Source organism: Andrographis paniculata, unplaced genomic scaffold, assembly GCF_009805555.1.
Source record: "Andrographis paniculata isolate CXL003 unplaced genomic scaffold, ASM980555v1 Contig32END, whole genome shotgun sequence".
In the NCBI taxonomy this organism is placed as follows: Eukaryota; Viridiplantae; Streptophyta; class Magnoliopsida; order Lamiales; family Acanthaceae; genus Andrographis; species Andrographis paniculata.
Genome location: NW_026137565.1, coordinates 2,874,303 through 2,883,173, shown reverse-complemented (window position 1 = coordinate 2,883,173; position 8,871 = coordinate 2,874,303). Strand labels below are relative to the sequence as shown.

The 8,871-nt window shown below is 32.6% G+C and overlaps 1 long non-coding RNA gene across 4 annotated transcripts; it reads right to left on the bottom strand.

The window, feature by feature from the left end:
* Positions 1-4,238: 4,238 nt before the first annotated feature.
* On the bottom strand, positions 4,239-8,377 carry LOC127247914 (uncharacterized). Of its 4 annotated transcripts, XR_007837945.1 has the most exons (5): positions 8,233-8,377; positions 6,811-6,898; positions 6,543-6,596; positions 6,379-6,419; positions 4,239-4,587 (listed from the first exon to the last, which is right to left on the bottom strand). It is a non-coding gene; the product is annotated as an uncharacterized LOC127247914 (long non-coding RNA). The 4 variants fall into 4 exon arrangements; XR_007837944.1 differs by having other exon boundaries at positions 6,379-6,596; XR_007837946.1 differs by lacking the exons at positions 6,379-6,419; positions 6,543-6,596 and having other exon boundaries at positions 4,239-4,357; positions 4,453-4,587.
* Between the last annotated feature and the right edge of the window lie 494 nt (positions 8,378-8,871).

Here is an 8,871-nt window from a genome sequence, read left to right as displayed (position 1 = left end):
CGCCTCATAAAAGGACCTTGGTTCATGATGAGATAAAATGATAAGAGTAACAATGGTAATCATTAAGATGAGAATGAGGTTTATTTACATGAGTGGAGTGACGACAAGTAGGGAGAGGCACAGGCGGATCAACTTCAGGAGATGGTGACAAGATAGATTGATCAATAAGTTGTGGCGATGAAGAGGAAGAGGTGTTTGGGAAGAGATAAGAGAGAGAGAGAGAAGACGAAAAGAAGAGAGAAGATAAGTGATATAGTGTGCTAAACTTGGATAAGGTGGAGAAATAGGTGCGGTCCCAAAAGGTGACATGATGAGTTATGCACAACCGATTAGAGATAGGATCCCAACATCTATAACCCTTGTTTTCGACGCCATAACCCAAGAAACAACATAAACGAGCTCGGGGTTGAAGCTTTGTCCGCTTATGGGGAATGAGGAGGACAAAGCCCACACAACCAAATGAATGGAAAAACTACAATCAAAGGACTGGCCAAATAGACGCTCGAAGAGACTAACATCATGGAGGACTGACGGGGGTAACCAATTAATGTTGTAAATGGCCGTCAAGGCTGCTTACCCCCAACACCGCTGAGAGTGCATACCAACTCTCCTATAATAAAATATATTGATATATTATATTTCACATTTTGGATTATTCAGATTTGAAGTATACTGATTCAAATTAATCCGAAAATTTAAAATTTATAAAATATTCAATCCGAATTAATTCAAAAATTCGAAAAATCCGAACAAAATTTTTAATTTTGTTTTGGTTCGAATCAAATATTCAAATTTCGGATATTTATGGTCGTTCCTAAATTTAAGTAAATGGGACAACAAGTTTTGCATATCATAAGAAGGCTTCAGCACAGATATACGACTGACAAGGTAATGTTGGGGATTTTATTGGGTTAACAACGAAAATGGCCGGATAAACTCTGTATCGTGATAAGCTCACTTTCCGAATACGATATTTTGACTCAATTCCTACCAAGGGTTACACAAAATTCGTATTGGGATAATACAAAGTTCAATCTCGAATTCTGGTAGAAAATATCGAGACAAGGTGAACGTACGGAATAAAATGTGTATGATGCTATAATTTCTTGCAGTGATAAACACTGAATGTGTTTTTCTTGTTTTTATATATCAATAATTGTTAGCAAATGAGACCAACCCATCTATTTAAAGATCATAAGTAACTTTCATTCAAATTGAACTTACACAATAGTTTAATTTAAATTTCAATTTCAAAATGAATGGGTGTGTTCTCTCAATTCAAATATTAATTTGAATTCAAAATAAATTGGTGTATTGATTCAATTCAAACAAAATTTTGAATTCATAATTTAAATATTATTAGACACATCAATTCATAAATAAACACAATTTTGAAATTAAAATATTAGGAAAATTTCAGAATAACATGTACCACCTAGTCATGAGCCCATGACTAAGTTAGCTATTATATTATGTCCCATAAATTTAATTACAGAACTTCCAGATTTGTAGACGGCAGACTTAGTCATGCCCATGACTAAAGCCGTATCAACAATCTGTCCCAGAATTTGTGTTACTTGTCAAAATCATATTGAAATTAGCTTCTTCGAGTGCGCACTCCACGCATCCCATCTCGAAGTTCACTTAATCCCAACATTTATTGGTCTATAGAATAAATCCAATCACGCTAAAATTACCAACAATCCTCCTCAATTTCTGTGTAATCCTTGATTTATTCACAAATTAAATCACAACCATATACAATAAATTCATGCATAAGCGAGAATGTCACGAAGATTGAATTTTTGCATTAGTACAATACACGTTACAAATATTTGAGAATCAGGGTGTCGCTAAGGATTGAACCTTTTCAACTCATTTGAATACATGTAAGCAAAGTACACAAGAATTTACATTTCCCTTGGTTCAAACTTGTCACTTTTCAAGCCATATGTCCATATCCATTCGCGAGCACATCGAAAGCAAGTCCGAACTTTCTTAAAATGGAAAAACTTCATGCTCGTATAGGTAGCTCCTTTAGTCTCGCTTCTGCATAAGCAATTTTTCAAAGGAGTTATTAAGAGATATAATCTCAACCTACGGTTCTTGAAGGTCTGAACGCATACCCGGGATGTCTGAATAAAATGCGTTCCAATTTTCTCAATATGAGCTTTCCACATTAAATTCAGCTTCTAGTGTCATACTAGAAAGGAATTGGGTGTCTCCCACTAGGAAGATTTAATGGACTTCAATCCCATCCCAATCGACAACTTGTGCACTAAGTCTCTTGCCAACCCTTTTGTCAAACAGTTAGCTAAATTATGTTCTTACCGAATAAACTCAACCGATATCACCCGATTCATGATTAAATCACGAATTATGCTATGTCTCACACCTATGTGTCGAGACTTACCATTATAGATTTCACTATAAGCTTTAGACATTGTTGAGGCGCTATCACAACGAATAGAGATGGGTGGCACCGGTTTCGACCATAACGGAATCTCATATACCAGGTTATGAAGCCATTCAGCTTCCTTTCCAGCCGCGGCTAATGCTACAAATTTAGATTCCATCGTAGAACTTGTGATGCACGTTTGCTTCTTGGAAGCCCAACAAATTGCAACTCCCCCAAGCAAAAACGTCCATCCAATGGTGGAAGAATGATCTTTTGCATAGCTTATCCAACTCGTATTCGAGTATCCTTCCAAAAACGAAGGAAAACCAAAATATGACAAACCATAATTAACAGTATTTTAATATTTATCCCCCACACAATTTGAAGAACTTCCCCAATTGCAGTATGGGTGTGCAGATTGTTGCTGTCAGACAACCTGCACACTTGTTGGCGTTTCGAACGCTACTAATGATATAATGCAATATTGGTAATAGCCACTTAATCTAGTAGCTGACAAAAATCCATGGAGAATTCTCACATCCATTTCAAATTCACTCATAAGGTTATAGAAATCAGATTACTAACAATCTGAATCACCTTATCTGAAAATCATTTTGTATAAAATTTCAAATGTTTCAATTCATATAATCTCAATTGCATCAATTTCATATATTGAAAACATCTATTTCACAAACTTCAGCCATAAAATCAATCAAACATTTGAATCGAATGTAAGTAAAGTAACTTAACATTAACATGCTTGAATTTACAGCATAGAGTCGACAATCTACATAAAGTCGATCATATATTATTTATATACAAACATGTCTTAATCATTTAAGACATTAAATACTAATTACTTGCAGTAATTATTATCAACTATGTACACAATGTCTTGAGACTCAAGACATAAACCACTAATTATTTACAATAATTGTAATTCATTCAACTTATTTTTCTTTGCACGGTGATTCCCCTTTCCAACTTGGCAATCACGCACTATTAAAAAAATGACTTTTTATAGCGGTAAAAAATCGGTAACGAAAACCCAATTTTTGTGTAAAATAGCATTTTGTGTCGACTCTGTTACGGATTTTGACCGCTACGAAAAATCGCGGTACAAAAAGTCTATGTTGCAACAAATTCCGTAACAAATAAGTGGCGGTCAACCCTCAAAATAAGCACGTGTTTATTGTATTTGTTGCGTTTTTTGTACGTAACGAAAGCATCGATCATATTTTTGGAACAACATATGTCCGTAACAAAAAATTCGGAACAAAAGTTAAATCCTGTCAGAGAATTATTTTTTATGACATATTTTCGAAACAAAAAATAGGGTACAAATACGGAATCTTGTCAGAAAACTTTTTGTTGCAATCTTCGTCTGCAAAAAAAAAATTGCGTTACAAAGGTAGTGTCATGTCAGAGTATTGTTTGCTACGAAATTTTTCCGCAACAAAAAATTCGGTACAAATGTAATGCAAACGTAAAACACTTTTTGTACCGGCCATTGTCTGTAATGAAAAATCCGCTACAAAAGGTGTCCATGTCTCAAATAAGGATTTTGTCTCCACGAATAAAATCCAATTGTTAAATTTGTTATTGATCAATTTGGATCACAAATAATTTAAAACATAATATTATCATAATTAATCTGAAATCCTTGTTCATATCTGCACAATAACATCAATCCAACAACATTCATATTCGTGTCAAAAATAGAATACTAGACGTTAACAGTACTTTAAAACATCTTCAAAAATCACCATGCCATAGACCATAACAACCAACTAACAACTTGCTAACACTTGATCCCCAAATCCAAAAGTAATACGTGAATAAATAAATATGGTATCAAACTGCAGTACAATCCTAAGGTCGACTAACAGATGCAATTATGAACGACCAAGCTCATCGAGTGCAAAATAACAGATGAAGCAATCAGAGGCGGTCAACCAACTGCAATGTGTTTCCAATGATGTATAAGAATTATATCAGCAACTAAAGTAATATAATTCCCAAAAGAACAAACATTTTAAAAAAAATTGTACAACGTTGTAAGTCCACTTGATGTTTTCTATGTCGAGTACTCATCGAGCATTTCACTCCGGAATTACATGGGAGAATAAGTACGGTCTCCGGGATTGTAACAGCGGTAACAAATGTCTTGACAATGGTTAGGGTATCACCTATATAAAAAGGTAAAACCAAAGCTAATATTAGAAAATATGATATCTCTAAACAACATGAAATAATATAATAAAATATACAAATATATCAAGAAAATGTTAGTAATAGAAACTTTACAATAAAATAAAGTTATCCTTCAGTTTGATCAATGGACACTATCTTAAATATGAATATAGCAATGTCTACAACCGAAAGCACTAATCAAGAAGTCTGACCACCAAACATTAGGAAGATAAACCACACAATAATAAACTACGAAACAACTCTCCCAACACCGATAAACCAACATTTATAAACCACCACAATCTTATGATGTTAATTTTCTCCCTTTCTTGAGTCTTTAGTGTTTTCTACTAAGCCGAACAATAGGTTTATCAAAATTTAAACTAAAGTAGCCAGGAGCAAAAGTTATTATACTAGTACTGTAAACTATCACCATTATTAAGTTACGCCAAATAATAAAATAAATATCCATGAACAGCCCTATACTAATATAAATAAAAGCAAGACTAATCTATCTAGCAAAATAATTAATCATTGAGCACTTACCGTAATATAATTTAAACAAACAACAACAACAAAGATAATCAATATTGCAGTAACAAAAATTGCAATTTAACAATTAATGGCAACACGCTAATTTAGACTAACTTGAGGCAATTAACAATATAGTAGTTACATAATTACGACTATTTTAATAAATATAATCAAGTAGACAACCTCCAGCAATAATATGTACTGAACCAGTCTGCAGCTAAAACTGCTCTATCTTTCTCTTTTCTTCATCATCTTTTTCCCACTTAATTAAAGAGTTTAAATCATTATCAAGCTGACGAGATATAAGGTGGAACCCATTAAAGTTATTTATTTTCTACATTCCTCAACTCATATTTAATTTTCAAAGATGACAGATTGTGCAACATCAATTTCAAATGTCTGTAAACACACTTATTAGAAGAAGACAGGTAGCTCACTATTAGTTATTATAAAATGTCCTTCAATTTAATTATACCAAAATCAAGATCAACTGATATTTTGTAGTATAGACAATATCAATGTTTGTAAGAGCAAAAAGAACAGCACACCAACATACATCTACTCTGATTCAATAGAACTTCCCTGAAAAACATACAAGACATTCAAGTGGCAAACAAATAAGTACTTCCAAAATCAATACTACTCTAAAAACAACATTTTGGCACTGAAGAAACCGCGCCAAAATGGTGTCAAATTTAGTTAATTGGCACGGTTCTTGGCGCTGTAACATTCCGTTACAAAATTCTAGTTACTATTCAATAAGTGACGGGGATTAGTACCAATAGAAAGCTGTAGCGCCAAAAACGGCGCCAACATAAAATTAAAAAAAAAAATTTGGTGCCGAAATAAGCACCTACCTTTATTTTTATTTTTATTTTGGCACTGAAATCTGCGCCAATAAAAGATTTAAAAATAAAACTTTGGCGCCGAAATCAACACCAATATAGAATATAGAACTAGAATCTTGGCGCTGAATTCGGCGCCAAGTATAATAAAAAAATAAATAATTAAATAAATGAATCATAATATATAATATCTACCATTTTGAGAAGAACTCACTCTTTGCATGAATTATGTTGCAATATAAATTGAAACAATGAAAAAACCTATTGAGATGAGAGCTGGTCTTGTCGGAATACAAAAAACACTTGACATTGAGTTTAAGTAGTTTGGTAAAATTAAAATTGGCTACATTAGCTTCAACGCCATAATCTGGAGGGAAAAAAAAAATTGTAATATAAAACTTCTTTTACCATCCTCAAGTGCTCCATTTTGCATCCCAATGCCAATATTGCTGAAGACCCAACAAAAAATATGGTGATATTTGACATTCAAGGTGCATGAAAAGATATGCAAAGATGAAAAAATCATGTACGTATATGTACAAGGATCCATGTGCCAACAAGAATTTCAGCACCTGCTGCAAGAGATTTCACAATAGTCCATCCGTACCCATTCTCACAAGCTACACCTACAATAGTTGCTCTATTAATTCCTTATACCCAGATCAATACACAATGTTAATGAACTCTAACATAATCAAATTTTAAGACAACTAAGCATTGAGCAGAAAGCCACAATCTTACTAATGAAAACACATTGAAGTGTAAAATGAACAAGTCATCCAACAAAACACCAGTTATCAAGACTTTGAGTAAGAGATGACAATTTAGAAAGTAAAGTACCTTCTCAAAGTGATCCACAATGTCCTAGTTGTCTTCAAAATACTTTTTGATGTCAAAGATTTGGAGATTTTGGACGTGTGGTCGGTATCTGTACCAATTAAATTTCGTGTAGTTCATTTAATCCAACTGTAAAGTGGAAATAGTATAATGATGTATACTCAAACAATAGTCTGGTGTTAACACATGTATGGTATATGCTTATGATTTTGCATGGAAATAGCCATCCATATATGCAGTGAACAATCACCCATATATGTATTTATATTCAAATTACCTACAAAAAAAATTCCATGTTTTAACATTGTTTTGATTTCTTTCCCAACATAAATATTCAACTCTAAAGGGGGTAAGATTAGTTTCATTCATCTTCTTTGAAAAGCAACTACGACCATTACGCCGTATAATAGGCCAATGCCATCAGGGCATTATCAAGAATGTAGTCATGATCGATACTAAATGCATAATCTGCAGTAATGCAATTAAAAACCACATCACATAGGTCACAAAAGTGATCAACAAGTTGCCTTTCAATGAGTTTATGAATTATTAACCAATAGACACACTAATGCAAAATTCATATTTAACAATGCCAACAAGAACATATTTTCCAAAGCATTTGTATTTAATAGACTTCCATTTCATATGATTGGGGAACTATAAATTTCTCACAAATGGAAAAACTCCTAGATTGATTGCAATGTTAGATGTTGACATAACGAAAAAAGGTAGCATGTAGTGACTGCAATTCTATTGGCATGTAGATCTTTCATTTTTGCATTATAATGAAATAATTACCTTTGAATCCTAATTTGTGTTTAGGGAAGGGTTGCATAATCAAAGTTAATTTTTATATAAAAAGATCGAATGATACATTGCTTAGTTCTTAAAAGTATGAGCAATATGAAAAGGGGCAACTAACAAGAAGTAATATATCCTTCCAAGGGAATTAAGCCGAAAATTTCATATTTAAAACAAAAACTTCACTGCACCAAGGGAAAATAGAAATCTCATCAATGGTGAAGAAAGTTTAGATATTATTAAGCATCTCAAGAGATGAATGAAAATGGTTGATGAATTGAATTTTGCCAATTGAAATTTACCAACAGTCCGCAGCAGTGAGAAATTTATCAAGTTGAAAACAATTCAAGCAATAATAAATGTGTGTTTGGTGTTGTTCTCTCTGAAGAATATAAGAGCAAATTATCAATATATCTATATAGGTATTGCCACGCTTCCAAAGTAAATTTGGAAATGTATGGGAAATACTATAATGTACTATTGCTTATAAACACAAGAGCAGCAGCAAGGAGGACACGAATACAAGTAAAACTGGAAAGAGTTCAGTGATAAATTCAAGCAAATAAAGAAAAGATTATTATACCTTTTAAAGATCTGAAAAAACGTGGCTATGGATGTACCTACCAGCGGGTGTTATTTCCGAAGAGATTCCGACAGCCTTGACAGTGCTACCTTCGGGCGGAACCGTAAAGGTCCTCTTCTGGCGGCGGAATCCGGATTCCATCTTTGAGAGAGAGGCTGCAACTTCGAAAGAGAAAGGAAGAGGGGAAGGAGAAAAAGAAATCCAAAAAAAAAAAGAAAGCGAGAAAAGAGAGAATGAAGAAAAAGGGTGAAGGACGGCGGGTAGGGTTTGTATGTTTTGTCGAGGCGCAGACTTTTGAATTACTTTTTTTAAAAATTTTAAAATACAATAATAATTGTTTTTTTATTTTAATTTATAAATATAATAGTATTAGCCTTGTTATGGTTTGAACTTTACAAAATATTTTTTAATTTTAAAATAATTTTATGTAGATTTTTTAAATGTTAATTATAATATTATTTTTTGTTACGGTTTAAATTACGAAACAAATATATATATATATATGACAATACTTCGTCTCTATATCTAATTGTTACGGATATATTACCGAAATAAAAAATTTTATTTTAAAATTTTAAAATAAGTATATATATATTCTTTTATATATAATTATAATATTTATTTAATTTTTGTTACGATTTAAATTGCGTAACAAATATATATATGACGATATCTCGTGC